Source organism: Euprymna scolopes, chromosome 36, assembly GCF_053919585.1.
Source record: "Euprymna scolopes isolate OS-2025 chromosome 36, ASM5391958v1, whole genome shotgun sequence".
In the NCBI taxonomy this organism is placed as follows: Eukaryota; Metazoa; Mollusca; class Cephalopoda; order Sepiida; family Sepiolidae; genus Euprymna; species Euprymna scolopes.
This window is the reverse complement of record NC_136517.1, coordinates 62,195,684-62,216,949: the sequence shown is the minus strand read 5'-3', so window position 1 is coordinate 62,216,949 and position 21,266 is coordinate 62,195,684. Positions and strand designations below refer to the sequence as shown.

The 21,266-nt window shown below is 33.4% G+C and overlaps 1 protein-coding gene across 3 annotated transcripts in view; it reads left to right on the top strand.

Moving 5' to 3' along the window:
- Nucleotides 1-21,266, top strand: part of LOC145260535 (uncharacterized) — a 452,053-nt gene that overhangs the window by 170,994 nt on the left and 259,793 nt on the right. The gene's annotated exons all lie outside the window — the stretch shown is intronic.

Genomic DNA, 21,266 nt, shown 5'->3' with positions numbered 1-21,266 from the left:
ATATATATATATATATATATATATATATATATATATAGTGTGTGTGTCCATTTTTTCCCCCTCAACTCCAAAGCTAACCAAGTATGGACCATTTTTTTAATGTTTTTTTTGTTGTTGTTGTTGACTGAGGAATGGCTGAAATATTTTGTGCAGTTGTAGAAAGTCCATCTCCCCAGTCCACTACTTCTCGTTTTTTGGGTGGAGTTGTTTACTATCTGAGACGCCCCTATTGGGGAATGTTGATGGGCTGCTCAAACAATTTTCAAATGATCAGAGTGCTGGTTTCACTTCCCCCATCTTCCTGACCTTATGTCACATCTTCCTGTGGTTAAAAGGAAGTAAATAACGATCCTTTATGTTCTCTCTTCTATTATGCTTTCATCCTTTGCCTTCTTGCATCTTCACCCTTTTCTCCATAAACGTTTTCACACCCTTTCTCTTTTTCATCTCATTGCCTGTTCCTTAAGAATAAACATTGTTAATTTAATCATCACTAGCAGGGAGACCTGACGTTGTTCGGGATTGAATGAGGATCAATGAATGTTCTACACTGCCAATACTTATATTGTCATTGAAATCGGTGAAAGCGCCGGTTTGTCAATCAAATCAATCGGTTGCCTGCTTTAGTCAGAAACCCACTGGAGCAGGTATCACATGCCTCCCTGCATTGAATTAGGCCAAAATTCATTGTAGTCTACATTGCCCTTTAAAGAACCTGCTGTTGATTCTATAAAATTATTTTTATCATTCAAACACTACTGTGTTTGAATATATGGTTAAGTGGCAGTTTTAGTCATTTAGAACTGCTTTAAAGTTTCACCGCTCACTCATTTTTCAACCAAATTTTAAACAATTATTACACTTTATAGATCATCTTCTCAGCTATACTGTAAAAATTTTTCAATTTTCGTTCAGTAAAACAAAAGTTATGAATTTTCTGGTGTTCAAAATCGTGAAAATTCATAAGGAGGTGAGCGACATTTTTATGACTGGTTTCCATAGCAACCACGTTGTTTCAGTGACTACTGTTGCTATTAATTCACCGTTCTCGCGATAAGAGAAGTAACAAGTGAAACTGAAAGAATGAAAGAGGGGTGGATTTTATTGAAATGAGACGAGTGGCATACATTGTTATTTTACATATGTGTATGTTATGTTTATGGGGACAAAAAACAAGACTGAAATTAAACAAAGAACAAGTGAATTTTATGGAAAAATGCGAGCATGAAAAGTAATATGGTTAAGCTTAAACATGGAAAAGTAAAGAACTAGTTGTTAAAACTGGAAAAGAAAAGGACAAAATATTCTAGTAAAAATATAATAAATTTATAACTTGAAATATTGTAGCATTAAGAATTTTAAAAAAATTCAATTTAACATTATATAATCAATTCTTAATACTGCAATATTTTAAGTTACAAATTTATTATGTTTTTACTAGAATATATTGTCCTTTTTTTTTCCAGTTTTAACAACTAGTCCTTTACTTTTCCATGTTTAAGCTTAACCATATTACTTTTCATGCTTGCATTTTTCTATTGTATTAATATATAATGGCTTGAATTAAAATTTCAAATTCCAAAGTAAAGTACAATGGTTCAATTGTGCTCTAAACAGAAACATTTATTTTGAAAGCGCCCCTGTCTTATCAAAGAACCTACTGTTGAATTTAATAAGCCCGGCTCTTCTGCTTGTGTGGTTATAAAACTTCTCAAATGTACTCATGATGTTAGACTGTATAAAAGTGTTAACTTTGGTCAAAATTGGACTGTTCTTTCTAAGAACATTCTCAGGTACATAAGGTACATCTGTGAAATTTCAAAACAATTGGCCCAGCCATTTTGGAGTCTATAGGGAACGAACTTGCACACACACACATATAACGCCTTTTATATATATATAAGTAGAGATTATCATCATCATTGTTGTGAGGATGAAAAACTTAATCAAATCAGTTGAATTGTTTTCGAGTAGTTTTTTCTTTACTTATGTTCACCCTAAACAAGGAATTTTGACACTTGGACGTAAAGAGCTACTGTTTGGGACCATGTTTCCAGAGGACTATGCAAGGAGATGAGAGAAATGTTGGTTTACATTACATTTAAACAATAAAGTCAGGGAAACAGGTATCAGGGAGGAAATTCCAAACTTTAGCAGTCAAAGGGAAGAAACTATTAGAGTAGAAGGCTTTCCAGCATCTAAGAACCTCTACAGTGAAGAGGTGAGATTTTGTTGCTAAATGGCTTTGTCGTAGTTATGTACATCAAGGGGATGCAAGTGTGATGAGTTCATCAGAACACATCCCATTAAAATACTTGTAAAACAGGCACATGAATACAATATTGCAGCGATGGGACAGGGGTTGGAGATTAGTTGACAGTACACGACAGATTGGAAACTTTTTTTTGGACAGTTTTTATTAATCAACTTATTTTGATAAAAAATGTTCTGATCATAATCATCAACTAAAATCATCAAAAATGAAGATTAATTTCTTTTGCTCCTCCCTCTCTCTCCATTATTCCCTCTCTCTCCCTTATTCCCTCTCCCTCTCTCTCTCTCTCCCTTATTCCCTTTCTAAATATAAAGATCTTGTAAACTATATATTAAATCATTAAATTCAAATTTTATTTGGTTTATTCATTCAAATTTTATTTAGTTTGCTCAACAAGATCCATCGGCATTTTACATAACCTGCCAAACTGTTGTGCATATGAAATGCAAGAAAAAAAAAGTGCAAACAAGATTTAATCCAACTATAAAAAGAAAGTGAAAAAAATGGACGCATATTTGCATTAATAAACTGTTACCTAGCAATCAAAGTAACTGAGTCGCTTCTAACCATGACACTTGGTGGTAACATTTGTTATTTTGTTATTTACTAGCAAATATACGCAGCGTTGTACCAGAATAAATTATTTTGTATATGCTAATTGTCTGAAAAATAAAACTGAGTCCACTTGATTGTAACTCTCCTAGAAAAAAGAACAAACAAACAAAAAAATAATTATTAGTAACAATTTATAGTAAAGGAACTGTTTCGCATATAAATTTAACATAAAATGATCACTGATTCCCAGACCAGCAGTTTCTGAGATTTAATAACATGAAGGTGAAGAACTGTCTTGATGCTTGACAACGCCTTTCTTTCTTCTCTGAGCACCCTTGGGACAAACTTTGCGTCAATTATCCGCATCTTCAGTTCCTCGTGAATAATTGTGTGTACAGTTCCCACACTGACATCAAACTTTTCACTTATTGTCTCTATAGACACATGACAGTCCTTATCCATGAAATTCTTTATTTGACCGATCAACTCTAATGTGCCAACTTCCTTACTCCTCCCACACCTCTCATTATCCTTCAGACTCCCTGCCTTCTTTAAATCTCTTATGCCACTCCAAAACTGATGCTGGATTGATGCAAGATGGTCCAAAAGCAGTTTGAAGCATTCCATACATTTCTGTGGCATTTCTTTTTCCCAGGTTTAAAACAGAATTTTATTGCATATTATGCTTCTAAAGTATCCTCATGTCCAGATTGCATTTTTGAAATTCATCAGCTGTGACAATCTGTCTTTAGTAAAGTGTATTCCAATTCCTGCTGTAGCTGTTCATTTGAATCTGAAATCATAAAAATTGGTCGGTCATCTCATAAGATATATAGAAATACTGAATTTTCAAGAGTCTACGACAATTTTAAATGCCTGTACAAAAAAGTCTGGAAACTTATTTAAAGCACCCTAAGTCTAAGATGACCACTAACCCTAAATGCAGGTGACAATACACGCCCCACACTCAACATACATGTTAATTGACAAGAAAGTTCTTGCTGTTTTTAACTTTTCAATTCAAGTGAATGTATCTCGGTTTAAACAAAAAATTTATCGATTTATCAACGCAAAACAAGTGTATTTATGCCAGTAACATAAAAATCTTGCATTCTGGTGGTGATGAAGTCGCTGAAGACGTTTTTGATATCGCTTAGGTTTTTTAGGCATTTCTCATGCAGAAAGTTGTCACAATGCTTGGAAAAGTGGTAGTCAGGAGGTGAGAGGCCTAGAGAGTATGGCGGATGAGGCAAAGTTTCATAGCTCAATTTGTTCCTTTTGCAAGGTCAGTTTAGAACATGCAGTTAGATACTGTTGTGGAGGAGAATTGGGCCTTTTCTGTTGACTAATGCTGGGTGCTGTTGCATTTCATCCAATTGTTGACAGTAATTCGCTGCCGTAATGGTTTTGCCTGCATAAAAAAAAAACTAATGGATGAGACCGGTTGCAGACCACCAAACAGTCAGTATGACCTTCTTTTGGTGTAACTTTGGCTTTGGGAAGTGTCGTGGAGCTTTGTCGGCATCTAACCACTGAGCTGAGTGTTGCCGGTTGTAGAGAACCCTTTTTTTCATTGCAAGTCGAGGTGGAGAAATGGTCATTTGCGTTAAAAAAAGAAAGATGAGGCTTCATAATGGCGTTTCTTTTGTCAAGTTTTTTTGTCTTTCAAATCTCAAGTGTATATTTTACGTCTAATTCAGAAGCAAATTCTAAAACGGTTATGTGTGGATTGGTTTCGATTAAGGCTCTTAATTGATTGTCAACATCTGATGGCCGACCACTTCACTCATCTTCAAGACTCTTGTCGCCACCACAAAATTTCTTAAACCACCATTGTGCTGTGCATTCTGTTTTTGGGTCTAACACTTTATTGATATTGCGAGCTGTTTCAGCAGCTTTTTGGCCTAGCTTAAATTGAGAAAAGAAAATTGTGCGAATTTGCATTTTTTCCATCTTGTATTTAACGTTCTGAAAAGACACAATTGTTTTAAAACGTAATTCAAACGATTGGATAAAGCGAAAAACGCTCTTTAAAATAATCTATAAAGTATTATAATAAAAATTTATTTGAAAGTACATCATTTGAAATCAAAACTATAAATTCTGCAAGAAAATTCTCATAATATCTTTTTATTTTCATTTTTTGGAATTCTTTGAGATGAGGCTTCAATTTTCTTGTCAACCTAAAAAAAATGATTAGATGTCCTTAAAACATCCGAAAATGAGCGATTATTTAATTTTAAAGACGACACTGATACCTCAATCTAAAGCCTAAAATACCTTTATTTTTACTGCAAAAAAAAAAAAAAAAAAAGACTCTCATTTCACTTTTTGAATGAACTAACTAATATATATAGTGTACTGTAAAATATGCTAACTGATATTTTTTAATGTATCCACCAAATTGATGACGTCTTCATTAAAACAGATGGCAGATAGCTAGGCACAATGGATGATGTCACAAAATGACATTATCAAAGATTCTTTTTGATACCATGATCTTTCGTGTGAAGGGTCCTCTACTAGGCATACATCTTGTAGATTTAGGATACTACCAAAACTCTGGTACTTTTTGTTATTTTAATTGCTTGTCACCGTGCACACTGTATCTGTACATGAATGTTTTCACTAATAGGAGAAAGGACAGATGATATATTTAGGAGGAGAGGGAAGAACGGATAAAAGAATGGATTCTATCTATCTATCTATATATATTTCTGTGGAAATATTTTTTGTTCACTTATATTTCCTTATAATACATATCAATCTTATTTAAGAAGTTCAGTGTAATAACAGAGCATATATATATATATTTCCTGAGTTTAAAATGGCGTAATGTAAGCAAACAATAAGGTAATTGCAGCTTCTCTTCCAATTTTATTTCCTTTTGGTGGATTGATAGTTGCTATTTCTTCTGATGAGTGAAGGGAAAAATAGATTCATTGATTGATATAATAAAGTGTATGATTTTTTTTGCTACGAAACAGATACTGTCAAGAAATATAAATGTCAACTGAATTAAAGGAATAAATTTTAAGATGATCAACATCATGAAATTTGGAATATAGACTTTTGTCATTTATTCAATATATATATATGAGAGAGAGAGAGGAGACAATAAGAGTAGAAAATGAAGTCACAAAAAGTATATATTGGTATATATAGAATGATTCATTTATTTAATAAGGGTATACATACGTTTAGTTGGAAGATAAAGGGAACTCTTTATACCAAGGTATTCCGAAGCCTAATACTTCTCATCAGAAAAGAAGAGAAGGTGCTAGGTAATATAATGAGGATGTGACGTCTAGCGAGGGATTCATCAGGAACGAAATAAATAAAATTATTGATGGTGTATGGGGGGAACTATTTTGAACTCTAAGATAAAGGAGAAGTGTATTATATAAAGTGTAATGTAAAAAGGTGTATAGAGCGTCTATCATAGTTTTAAAGAATGTGTGTAGTTTGTGTGTTTAAACTCAAGGGGAAGATATAGGATAGGTTGGATGGTGGTTTTAGTTTATCTGTATGTAAGATGTGTAGTATCTATGGAGGGTTTACATGAGTGTTTTATGCTAAAAGGTATTTTATCAACAGAGATAACTGAGACCATAACAGCACTTTGAGAAGGTGGATGTTTTCAGATGTAATATTATTATGATGAATTAAAGCGAGGGGGTATATGCTAAGTAGGAATTTATCAAATGTAACTGTGATCACATCTATATATATAAAAGGCAAAATGTGTGACCATTTCGTGTATGTCTCGCAAAGGCTTCTTTCGCACACGCTCCTGGAGTCGTTACGATCGCTTACAACTGTTTATATAGGCCCTAGATAATAATATCTAGGATTTGGGAAAGCGCGTAGCGTATAGATTTATTTACATTGACTTTTACAAAATTATTACTATTTTGGCTTCTCGCGTGTTGATTCGGCTTTTTCGTATAAAAAGGGAAACTAATTCAAAAGCTAACAGACTGTTCTCGGCATCGCAGCAGGAACAACATCCAGAAGTAATCAGCTTTGATCAATGTGGGGGCAAGCTCCATATTTCAGACAATTGCTATTCAATCTGGACAATGGGGCGCTGGTTTCCCCCTCCCCAACATCTTGGGGAAAAAAAAACAAAGTTGGGTAAACAAACCCAACCCCTGCCCCCGCAGCAAAAGTTAACTGCGTGACTTCTATTTAACCTCATTAATTAGGTCAAAGTAAACTTTTATTGCGGCCATGTGTCAATTCTGTTTTTATTACTTAAATAAATAAATAAATTCAAACGTGTTTCCGTTGTATGTTGCGGTGGCCCATTGGTTAACGTCGCATGTTTTTTTTTTCACACTTTAATTTCCAACTTTGCCTCAAGGGTTCAGGTTCGATCCTCATACTCACTTACCAAAACTTTTTTTTTAATTTTACCCCCCCCCCCGACACACACACACCTACAAACACCCGGACAACGCCGGGTAACTCCCCCCTCCCCCCGAAGCCATTTTCACGTTTTTTTTTTTTTGGAGGGGAGGTATTTTTCAGATTTTTTAAAGAAGTTTTAACGTTCGTTTTTCTGTTTTTTTTTGTTTTTTTTTGTTTTTCCGATTTTTACATTTTACATTGTTTGTTTGCCTTACGTTAGTTTTTTTTTGTGTTTTTTTTAAATATTTACTTCGCTTATTATGTTTTGATTAACACCCACCCCACCCCCGTCCGAGCACACACACACCTCCAAACACCCGGGCAACGCCGGGTACCCCCCGTTACTTACTTATAAAAGGACTATGACTTATGGCGTAATGTTATGAGATTAATTGAAACGGTGGGGTGGATTACATAGGGTGCCGTGTACTAGGGGAAGATCCGATAGTGCAGTGTGTGTATGTATGTATGTATATATACATATATATATATATATATATATATATATATATATATATATATAAATTTTGAACCACCCTAATAAAACAAAGAAACATTAAAAATAAGTTTCCCAAAAAATGAATTAATAACTAAAACTTATATTAATTACGTAATTCAATAATACTAGCAGTTCCGCTCGGCTTTGCTCGGGCCCTATGTATTGTTCATAGCTTTACGTACCTATGTATATATTAAAAAGTGTGAATATGCACGGTAATGCCTTTCTATATAATGGTCTTCCTTAACTACCATAGAGAAAAGTTGGTAGAGACTGCAGAGGTAAAAATCTTTTAAACTTTGACCCCAATTTTGATCCCTTAGCATTTATTGCTTTGGGCTCAAATCAAGTTATTGAGTTAGATCCATGTCCAAGGAACATATATCTAAAATTTCAATTGTTTATACCCAAAATTGGTGAAGGAGTTTGGTAGAGTTCTCAAAGGTCAAATCGTTGAACTTTGACCCCTTTACAGCCAAATTTCTGTCCGAAAACAGATAAAGATTTTCCCAAATCTCAATATCCTGTATATCAAATTTCGAGTCTGTAGACTAAAAATTGACAGTTATTGTGTAGGGAAATGTACACAGACAGACACTTTCACACACACACACACACACACACACACACACACACACATATATAAATCACAAGATTCGATCCTTAAACAATCCACGAACAAATATCTCTTTTTCATTACCCATACTCTATGGCTGACTGGGATAGCTTCCGTACATTCATGTCTGATCTACCTCTCCATTCCATGTTTAAAAATGATGTGTCCTCTATAGTATCAGACTTGGTTAATTGTAGGCATAGACCGATTCATACCATTCAAAAAATTCCAACAAAAACCTAACAGCCAGCCATAGTTCTCCCCAGAGTGTGCTGCTACCATTGCGCACAGAAATCACTTTTTCCATACCTACCAACGTAATAGATACTCTGAGACTAAAGCTGCTTTCAGGACCGCCAGCAACCAATGTAAAAGAGTAATAAAAATGCAAGAGCTATATGCTCAGTCCGTTAAATCTAAAGTAGCTGAGCAGCGGCTTGGTGCTCACCAGTTTTGGCAAATAACAAATAGGATCCTGAACAGAAGCGTGCGTTCTATCCCAACCATTATCAATGGACCTGAGGTTATCTCGTCAGCATCAGACAAGGCCAAACTATTTGCCAAGAACTTTGCAGCAAATTATACCCTATGTGACGAAGGCCATCAACTCCCCGTATTTCCTCTTATAACACACAACACACTAAGTAACATACAAATATCTGTGCGTGATGTCGCCAAGCTAATCAAGAACCTTGACTCCAGTAAAGCAACTGGCCCTGATGGTATTCCATTTATAGTGTTAAAAAAGCTTCAACTAGAACTTGCCCCCATACTTACAAAACTGTTTAACTCTTAAGGAGAAGTGCTTTCCAACACCCTGGAAAACCTCATCAGTATGCCCTGTATTTAAGAATTCAGGTGATAAGTCATCTCCCTCTCAGTACAAACCAATAAGTCTCCTGTGTATCATGAGTAAGTTGCTGGAATCCATATTAAATAGAGAAGTAGTCAACCACCTCAGCAGAAATAACCTTCGTAGTCACAGGCAATATGGTTTCCGTTCTGCTAGATCTACAACAGATGTGCTAATGGTTATATCTCATAGGATTAACGAATCTCTCGACAAAGGCTTCAGTTCTAGGGCAATTCCTCTTGATATATCAAAGGCCTTCGATAAGGTATGGCATAAAGGCCTACTTCACAAGATTTCCAGTTACAGTATAACTCGAAATGTTTTCTCAATCATTAAATCATTTTTCTCTGATAGGCTCATAAGAGTAGTGGTTGATGGGCAGAAATCAGAGGCTCAAAGTATTAATGCTGGAGTCCCTCAGGGGTCCATCCTTTGCCCAACTCTCTTCCTGATCTACATCAATGATCTCCAAAAACACATACTTAAATCATTCGTTGACATCTATGCTGATAACGACCATCTATGGTAACCCATCAAAGGCTGTAAATGATAATGTTCTCTCTGATTCTCTCTCCTCTGATTTTGAGCGTGTGGTACAGTGGGGGAAGAGGTGGCTAGTTACCTTTAATGCATCTAAAATCAAGCTCCTATCTTTTCATCATAAACACTCTGATCCCCATCTAGCATCAATTGAAATGGATGGCTCTCGTCTAGGGGAGGCCCCATGTTTTGATAAGCTTCTGGGTTCGACCTTTACTCCTGATCTGAAATGGAACACATACATCAAGTCTGTTGCCAAGGTCGCTGGGAAAATGGTGGGATCTTTCTACCGCTCCAAAAGATATCTCACTAATGATGCAATTCTCTATCTATATAAAAGCCAAGTATGTCCAAGGATTGAGTACTGCTGCCACATCTGGGCAGGAGCTGCTAAAATCAGCCTATCCTGCCTTGACAGAGTACAAAATAGACTTTGTGGCTTAATGGAAATGCCCCTGTTTCTTCCCTGCAACCTCTCTCCCACAGAAGAGACGTTGCGAGCCTATTTTTGTTTTATCGTTACTTCCATGGCAAGTGCTCGTCTGAGCTCCAATCTCTGGTCCCCCCTCGCCAATCTTTCATGAAAAACACCCATCTAGCTGAAACCACTGTTAATAATTTTCCTCACTCTTTATCTGTGCCTAAATCAAAACGTAGATTCCATGAACAAAGCTGCCTTCTTAGAACTCTATGCATGTGGAACTCTCTGCCGCTTGCCTGTTTCCCTCCTGACTTCAACTTGGATGTCTTATAAGTCCAACATAAACAAATTCCTGATGAACCGCCCCCTTAACTAATGACACTTTATCAAATCTCCAATACTAACGAATAATACAACACTACTTCATTGATTACTGTACGCACAATAACCCTTATCCCCGAGTGGCTTCTGGGCCTTGATAAGTGGTGACCTCCATGTAAAAAAAATTTTTTTTTAATTACCTTCCTTAGAATTAAAATAACTGACATAAGCATCTATTTAAAAGCAATTACCCCCCCACACACACACATACACGCACACTTTTTTACCCAGTAATTTAGATTTTAAAAAATCGTTACAAATACCAACAATCTCTTTTAGATTTAAAAAAATATCCTCATCAATGAAGTTTTGCGCACAGAGGCCTCTTTACGGGTTCAAAAAAAAAAAAGCTATGGAACCAATCCATCACAAAGATATTTATTTTAAATCTCTCAGATCTAAAAATTCTATAAAACTAGTTTTTTATACTTATAGCTAATTTCTCCCTTATAAAAATCCTATCCAATTATAAAATCCATAATGTAATTATTTTTCCTCCTTTTACCATTCAACCAATTAAGCATCATTATACAATAGTTTAATTGTATCACATGAACATTAAATCATTACATTATACTCATTTACAATAAATATAATTGAAAATATATCTAATATCAATTATATAAACAAAAAAGAATTTAATTCCCCTTTAATTTTTAATTTTAATTTTATTTTTATTTATTTATTTTTATTGCTACACAATTTTTCTTTTTCTAATTAATTTCTAGTTTCACCAACTATATTTACTTTAATAGGCTAGTTAAATTTTGTTAAACCTTTTTTTAAATGGGTACATATTGCATGTATGTGTATTTATATGTATATTTATTTATATGTATATATGTATGCGTTTTTTTTTAACAAAACTGCATAATCAAATTTAAGAAATGGTTTCTTTTTCACATACCCATCCCTTTTTAAGGTAAAAATACGTTCCATTTGTTTTATTTCTCTTCTCTGTACACATATATCTGTTTGACATTTGAACACAATTAAAAATGGCATCTTTTTACATGCTAAAATTTTAAGATTCAAATGATTTCTAATTGTTATGTATAATTGAATATAAAAATATATATATTTATTTTTGAGCAGAATGAACACAAGGGACTTCCCCCATTATAAAAAATAGGGGGGATGTTACAATATTTTTGCAATATAATACATTTTGGGTGAGACGACAACAACTACGGATGGCAGTGGTGGCTGAGAATGCAGTTAGGAGATTTGAAGTCCCTATCCGTCGCGGTTACCACCTGATGAAAGCCAGAGGAATAGTTGGCCGAAACGTTGTGAATAAACAAAATCAATAAAAGATCAAAAACAACAACTAATAAAGATGAGAATAATAGTCCGAAATAAAAATAAATTAATATATGATGCTCATCTCAAAAATGAATTCCAATTAAGGAATAATATATATATATGACAATTTGAGGTTGCTATTTTTCAAAGGTAGGGTAACCAGTGAAATATAATGAGGTTAATACAAGAGTAGAGCAAGTTACATTTTCAATTTGTCTTTACATAAGCAGTAATTTGTTGCTACACAGTCATGAGCATGTTTCGGTCTTCTTGTATTTAGTAACTAGAGACCTTTTCAGGCAACAACACTTATTTTCAAAAGCGTAATTCTTTGCTTGAAGAGGTCTCTAGTTACTAAGTACTAAAAGACCGAAACCTGCTCATGACTGTGTAGCAACAAATTACTGCTTATGTAAAGACAAACTGAAAATATATAATTACTTGATGGAGGGACATCAGAAAATGAGCTTTCTTTATTCAAAGTTGCTAAAATTTACCATTTATTTTCATGACGTCCTCCATTTTCAAGTAAATACTTTCTTGTGAAAACATGATTGTCAAAATTAAGAAATTATATATTTTATAATATGTATAATAATATGTACGATAAATAAGAAGTTCTATGACATTTGGTACTTTATTAAAAACTAGGTGTATGTACCCATATTGGGCATAAAAATAAAATAAAAACTTAAAGATTGCATGTTATTTTACGATGAAGAATACATTTTATTATGATATGAAGAACTAGAAGAGTACCTGTTCCAGGACAGGTAAAATGAATTCCACAAACAGAACAGTATTGCACCACTATTTTGTCCCATCATGGAGATTTATCATAATGCTAACATTGCTTGCTAATGGGTCAGGAGATCTAGGTTCAGTCATTATTTGAGGCATAACAAAGACAAAAAGAAAATGGTACTTGATGCTCTTTTGTTAAACACTTAGCATTATAAGGTGTGGATCAAGAGTAAGTGGAGTAATATCCGGAAAGGAGTGGTGCTCTTCTCTACATCTCTCTGTAGTAGATAATAAGAAGGGAACCTTTGTGTTGCCCTCTATTATGGTTATTTAATTACTATGAAGAATCAAATTAATATATAATGTTATGTCTAGAATCCTTATTCTGATTTTGATCCAAATTCATTGCATGATTTTGATTCTAAAAATGTTTCAAATTTAAGAGTTTAAAGCTTAAGGGTGTTAAGAAGAAATTAAAATTTAAAGAATCTTGCTTAATTAGTGTCTAATGATTATGGATCAAATCGAATGAAACTTTCATTTGAATTTGCTATAATTAAAAAAAGAAAGAAAAAAATCAGATATCTGAATTTTCACAAAGGACATTCACCACCACTAACTAAATATAGCCCACATTTGAACCGCTTCTGCCTTGCAACAATGTTTCAAAATTTATAAGGATCAGTTAATTAGTTTATGAGTGACTCCTATACATACTTAACTTTATAAAGATAGATGAAATTTTTAAGAGAACAATTTTTGTGTAAATCCGTAAATACAAAAATAGGTTGCGAGGACATCCTGAGTGCTCACTCCACTGGTGGGGCCAATGAGGTATTCACAGTACATGGGAAGACGAATGTGAGAAAATAATGTTGATATTATTTTAACAACAAAAGTAAACATGTGAAAGTTCCTTTTTATGCTTTTGAGTCTTCATTTGTGAGCAACATGTAGAAGATGCTTCAGCAAATGCTATGAGAATTCTTCAATAGGAGGATAAGTTTCTTTTTAGGCTTATGTATTTTTTTTTTTTTTTTTTTACACAGTTGTCACCACTTATCAAGGCCCGGAAGCCACTCAGGGATAAGGGTTATTGCAAGTACATTACGTTAGTGTGGAGATTTGATGAAGTGTTTACTTAAGGGGGCGGTTCATTAGGAATTTGCTAACATTGGACTTGAACACATCCAAGTTGTAGTCCGGTGGGAAGCAGGCAGATGGAACAGAGTTCCACAGGCGTGCAGTTCTAAGAAAGAAACTTTGTTCATGGAATCCACGTTTTGATCTAGGCACAGATAAAGAGTGGGGGAAATTTTTCACTGTGGATTCAGCTAGACGGGTGTTTTTCGTGAAAGATTGGCGGGGGGGGGGCAGAGATTGGAGTTCAGACGAGCACCTGCCATGGAAATAGCGATAAAACAAGGATAGGCTCGCAATGTCTCTTCTGTAGGAGAGGTTGCAGGGTAGAGAAAAGGGCATCCCCCACTAAGCCACGAAGTCTATTTTATGTAACATGACATCTTAAAAATATTGGCTCAGTGACACATAACTATAAGAAGCAACGTCACACAAAACCATTTAAGGAACTTTACAGACTTTTGCATGTGGACTTTTAACAAGGAATTGAGAGGCTAACACGTTACTTCTGAAAGACAAATATTAACATTAACATGAATATTTTCAAAAAAATTATTGAGATGAAATAAAGAGTAATGTTTCTGCTTTTAAAAAGGTTTCTAGTTTAAAGTATTGTTTTTATTTTTTTAAATATGAACAAATATATTTTTGTAAGTACATGTAATTTCAAATCTTTTAAATGAAACATTATTTTGTGACTAAGCCAATTTGATATTCATTTCTTTTTATTTTAAAGAGTTTGGGTGTCATGGAGTGTAATGCTAATCTCAATCTTTTCAATTGCTTGCATAACTGCAAAAAGTACAATTGCTTCAACATCTATGCAAGTTGTATTCTATTTCTTTTAAATGAATTCTATATTTTTTACAAATTTAATTTCTATAGTGTGTGAAATAGGTGTGGTGATTATTTTTTAAGAAAAACATTTTTTTGTTTAATTACAATGTTTTTTCTCCTATTATTTAAACGAACATAAATTTTCATTCAATGATGATGGGTTGGTGAGGTAGGATAATGAAAACTTATATATAAATTAGGTATGTATATGTATAGGGAGACCAGCTAAACTAACGAATCGATCCTTATGAATTTGGGAATATATACTATGGGTAATGTGGGCACATTAGGGGTGCGTATATATATATATATATATATATATATATATATATATAATGTCATCCAAAGGGTCGAGCTTCAAAACAATACTGATCTCGTGAAAATCCGTTACCGCTGTCAAAAGTTTTAGGCATACATACATACATTTAAACAGACAGGTGAGATTTATATTTAAGATGTTGTCTATTACTCTCGCTTCTATAACTCTCTCACCAGAATTGAAGGCAATAAAGAAAGGAAAAAGTAAAAAGATTGTAATAGTTCATTATAAACAAAAGGGATATAACCACAAGCAGTAATACTATTCAACATATAATTAAAGAGAAAAAGTCAGCGGAAGAAGATACTTTTGATGTGCCTTTTTATTTTTTTTAAATATTTAACTGAGTTTACAAACTCACTTTTTCGTGATGCAAACAATTTAACCTAAGCTTAATGGCCAATACAATGGGTCACATTTTTTCTAGTAAAAATATTGTCAGAAAACGTACACAATCATTTATTTTTATCGAACCTACATAACCTACTTTTTATAATGAATGTGCAGAATTACAAGGAAGCAACGTCTAGAGTTTGAGTAGTATACTAGACCTTCAGGTCTAGTTCATCTGGTAATATATATATATATATATATATATATATATATATATATATTGTTCCACCATATATATATATATATATATATGGTGGAACAATAAAATTGTTGCCCTAGAAAAGATGACATGATTCTATTTCCGTTTGATAAAAACAGTTTTTCTTTTTGTTGCAGACCATGTACTAGTTGACCAGTTGTGTACAAATCCCAAGAGCGATAGGAACCTTCTATCATCTCTGAAAGTGATTCAATGTTCAACGAGCGAGATTGGAGATGTGCCATAGATGTACAGCTCATGCTCTCTACCGATCCAATCCAAGTTATCAGAGTAGGACCATTGCCAGCACCCTCAAAATGGACCTGCCAGGATGATAAAAACGGTTTCCTCTCACGGTTATGATCTTTGGTGCGATTTCAAGTGAGGGCCACATCATGCCACCTTACATCTTCAAAGTCAACTTGAAAGTCAACACCAAAATATACCTGGATGCGCTGAAGAGTGTGGTGATCCTTTGGTACAATCAGGTGGTCGCTGGCAGACTCTGGATGTGGCAGCAGGACTCGGCGCCGGCCCACAAGTCGAAAGAGACCCAGGCTTGGCTTCAAAAGGAATGCTACGACTTTGTACCCTTCTCTCACTGACCTCCCTCCTCCCCGGACCTGAACCCATAGGACTACTTCATTTGTTCATACATCGAGGACATCACCAACATAACCTCCCACAACACCAAAGCCAACCTGATCACTGCCATCCGTCAAGTATTTGCCAAGTTCCCACCGGCGCTTGTGGAAAAGGCATGCTCCCAGTTCCAAACCCATATCGGCATGGTGATTGAGGCTGGAGGTGACTACATTGAATAGACGTCAGCTCTACTATATAATCAACTTAGCTGAATTGATTTTTTTCAATAAAAGTTTTAAAATAAAGCCATAGTATTGTTTTCTTTAGGGCGACAATTTTATCATTTGACCCTATATATATATATATATATATAATGATCTAAGGAAGCTTTGAGTATCTTATAAAAATATATATAATAAAATAAATGTAGTTCAATATATCACAAATTTAACACTTATTATGTAAGTCAACTTAACGCTAGAAAATTCACAATTACAAAAGGGAATTCAATTACATAATATTAGAAAAAAAGAAATCCCAACTTAAATTGTTAAATAGAAACTAAGGATCATCGGCTGATTACTGTGGAGTTGTTTCCGAGATTTAAAAATAGAACAGTTGTTAAATTCATTGCTCTCCCGTGCAAGATACCAGTTCCCCAATAACAAAATGTAGGCACAAGCCAATTATGTTTTTACTAATATATAAATTTAAAAAATATTTATATATATATATATATATATATATATATATATATACTAGAAAAAGTACTCGTCGTTGACTGGGTTAAAAAACAGCCTACAGAAAATGGACTCTGATTTATGAAAGTATAATAGGTTATGAAAAGGAAAGGTTGTAAAGAGATAGCTTCGAATTTGGGGGTATCAAAACTAAAGCAAAATATGATGAAAGTAAAAATAAAATAGATAAACCCCATAATTTATTATACCATACCTGTTCACACTGAAACACATATCACAATATTCTGTGGATCTATATTAAAAAACCTTGTAAACTTTGTGACATATTTCTATTCTACGGAGGTCGGGCACGGATGAACACCCCATAATTTTATTATACCATATTTTTTCAAACTGAAACCTAATTATCAAAATATACTTACGCAGATAGATATGAAAAGTCTTTATTAAAGTTTGTGCCTATTTCCATTCTATGGAGGCCAGGTGCGAACGCAGACCCCACAATTTTATTATACCATCCCTATTTAAGTTAAAACATACTTATCAAAGTATTCTTATGTACATCTATATCAAAAACACTTGTAAACGTTTTTTTTATTTTTTATTTCCATACTTTGTGGACCAGGTGCGAACGCAGACCGCACAATTTTAATGAGCCACCGTTCTGCCAGATAAAACATATCCATTCCTGTGTCTCGATACATCTATCATTATATGTAATCAGTTTTTTTTTAAAATAGTCAACCATATAGGAGCCTATTCGTGACCAGACACACACACACACACACACACACACACACACACACACACACAGACGTTCAGCTTATATATATATATATCACAGTTGCTGCATACAGACGCTCTATGACACGGAAATGTCACGAGTCGGCTATGTTCTCTGACAATCCATCTCAATGACCTCCATCCTCAAGTGGCTTTTGGTCTTGATAAGTAGTTGTTGATCAGTAAAAAAATTCTCGAAAAGATTCATGCTTCACAAAATGGGCAAGTTGAGCCCCCCCCCCCCACACACCATTGTAAAAGCATATCAAATCAAATGGTTCGTGGCACTTGTTTATTGTTAAGCAGTCACTAATCTTTATGAATGAGGTAACTGCTAAATAACATTCAACCAACTTTGAAGGTTTTTAAACCAATTGACAGTCGGTGTGACCAAAGATTTACTGAACTATTTGGTAAGAAATTTGAGCCGTCTCTCTCCACTACCTCCCCTCTCGCCTTTAAACACAGTTTTGGCCTTATGCTCTTGCCCTCTTCTCTCCTTCTCACCCACCGACTCATTAATGATGTTAGACTTAAAAACCGTTTGACCTGTTCTGCTTTGGGCAAATATCCCAAGTGATAAAAAAAAAAAAAATCCTGGTAACTTTAATGTCAGGATTTCAGAACAGCCCCCCCCTCCTTTTTTTTTTTGCCTATTCCTTTTCTTTCTTTTTTTTTTTTCATTCTTATTCTCTTTACAATCATGTTGCCAATATTCCTCCCCTCCATCATTGAAGTTTAGAGGGCCTGGTCGGTACTTGAATGGGTTACCATTTTGACCAGCTGCTATATGTAAAACCCAGTCCTAGTAGGCTTGCAAGTTGAGGACCAGCTACTGATCTATAACTACACTGAACTGTCCTGTATCATTTGTTGTGCTCTGCACTGACTAGACACTGACTAGCGATAATGGATTTAGATTTGTTTTTCTCTTCATTCTCCTTTTCTTTTCTATCTTTTTCCTTTCTGCTCTTAATTTTCATGTTTTTTCTTTCTTTTTCTTGACTCTTTCTTTTTTATTTTTTATTTTCTTATTTTTTCTTTATTTGTTCTTTTTCCTTCTGTCTGTTCTTTCTTTTGTTTGTTTATTTTTTTCCCCCTCAATTTTTCATTTTTCTTATGTTTTCATTTCCCAATGAAGATTGTCTTACCACAGATTGAATTTTTAACCACAGCTAAATGACAATTTTTATATAATTTCAAAATTTGAGTAAATTTCAATCATTTTAAGACCCCCCCCCTCCAACAAAATAAAACCATTTCTCAACCTATAACTTTAGATGGAGTAAACTTTAAAGTATAATAAAATTATCAATAAAAAAAGGAGTCAATTTTTATTGCCCGGGAAAAACAGAATTTAAAAAAACTGCTATCAACCCTGAACTCTATATGATAGTACATCTGAGAAAAATTATCAACCTAGAAAACTCCTGCTTTCAGTTCTGAACAATTATTTTTATTCTATATTTGAAAATATATAGAATAACATTCTAACCCATATCTGAGAATAAGATAACGTGTTGAAAGATAAATGAAAAATATGTATGTAGATCATATCTTTTACTAGACATCTTAATTACCTATTTGTTTTTATTTAATACTCATAAATTTCCACAACAAAAATATGCATTTTCATTTATCTTTCAACCCATCTGTGTTTAAGACGTAAACAACTCTCCCTCCCCCTCGACTTTTCAGCTACAAGACGATCATTTGGTTGAATAAATCTATACCTGAAAATAAGAATATGTGTTAAAAGATAAATCAATATACATATTTTTGTTGTGGAAACAAGTATTAAACAAAAAGAAATAAGATGTCTAGTAAAAGATATGATTCACACACACAGATATTTTGATTTATTTATCAACGCATCTTCTTGCGTGGGTCAAAATGTCATTCTCAAATATTTTCTTTCAAAAGATCTTTGAAAATCAGAAATTTTAGCTAGGCCTCCATAATGCTTTTAAACTGTCATTAAGTGGCTTGTAGTATGAAACGCCAAAGAATAAACCAATGTTAATTGTTTTCAATCACCAAAAATCAAAAAATGATCCAATTCTAATTACATTTTCAGTTCTTATACAATAAATTATATATTTACTAGTGATTTTCATTCAGCATGCTGATCGGAAAATAAAATAATAATTAATAAGAAAAAAAATGACTGTTAGAGCAGTGTTGTTACAAAAAAAAACATGTCTTATAAGCGGTTGTAGAACAACAATTGGATTTAATGAATCAAAACAAATTCAAATTATTAAAAAAAATAAAACAAATTATTTTGAATTGTAAAAATACTAATAAAAATACTAATAAATTTGAACTAGCGATACCTGTGTAAATTCCACAGTAGACTCATATGTAATATATTGATGTTGGCATTCTGTAGATATTCAGTGTAAATGGAGACGCTCTTATATTATTGTGGCTTTTTTTGCGAAAACTGCAAAAGTATTTATCTAAGTTAGCAGGGACGCCCGGTATAGCCCAGTCGTAAAGTATGCTTAAATATGATATTTTAATTCTTGCAGAGTTCGCTTATATTATTATAGAGTTAATGATCTATCGGTTTATATATATTATAAAGTTGCGATTTCAAACATAAAAAATATATCCATATGACTTAGGGGTATCAGCTTGAATTGAAACTGAAACCAAAACTTATGAAAAAAATACACATATACATATATAACTTAAGTTCCTTCAGCTATAATCAAAACCAAAACTTATGAAGAATTCTTGGTAAAACTGTTTATTACAAGAAATGGAAGTCCATAACAATTAAACGACTCTGATGTAAGCGTTGCACAGAAAATAAATAAATAACACACGCTATTGTATTAATATGTAGACGTTTAAATCTTTTTTAAATACATTTTTTCATCGAGATATTTTTGGTTCAATTTTATTTTGGTTTTATGAAACAAAGAAAATCTATTTAAAAAATTAAATTTTGTTTCTTTATGTATATTTTTATGAAATAGACATAGTTTTTTTTTTTTACCTCTTTTATAAAAAAATATAACAATAAAAATGCATATATACTTTCTAAAATATTAACGTTTTAATTACTAGTGGGGAGTGGGGGGCGCCCGGCTTTGCCCGGGCATAAAATACGCTTGAATATATTTTAATTTGTCCAGATTTTGTATACATTATTATAGTCATGATTTCAAAAGTTAAAAATAAATTATTTAGGTGTAATCAACTAGAATCGAAACCAAAACTGTAGAATTCAAAGCTGGTGACGTTACCACTGTACCAAATATGACCAGCATATAAACCGATTAGAAATAGACTAAGATGAATATACAAAATGTTTAACGATTTTTTTTTCAATTTTGACCCCATAAAATTAATTTTAACGGTTAAAGACCCATAAAAATCCAATCATTTGAGGGCCCTAGCACTGCTCTGCGATTTTTAGTTTCAGAGGAGATAGTTTGAAAATATGGAGACAGACAGCTGTTTATATATTAGATGATATACTTTGTTCACAATTTGTAATATATAGTTTACAAAACCTGCATTTTTCACAAAAACTGCATTTTAAATATAAATTCATCCATTTGTGAATGAGTATCGAAAAATTCATGAAATTTTGACTATTGATTTTTATGATTTTTAATAACACATATATATGTGTGTGTGTGTGTGTGTATATATATATATATATATATATATATATGAAACTTACAAATGGC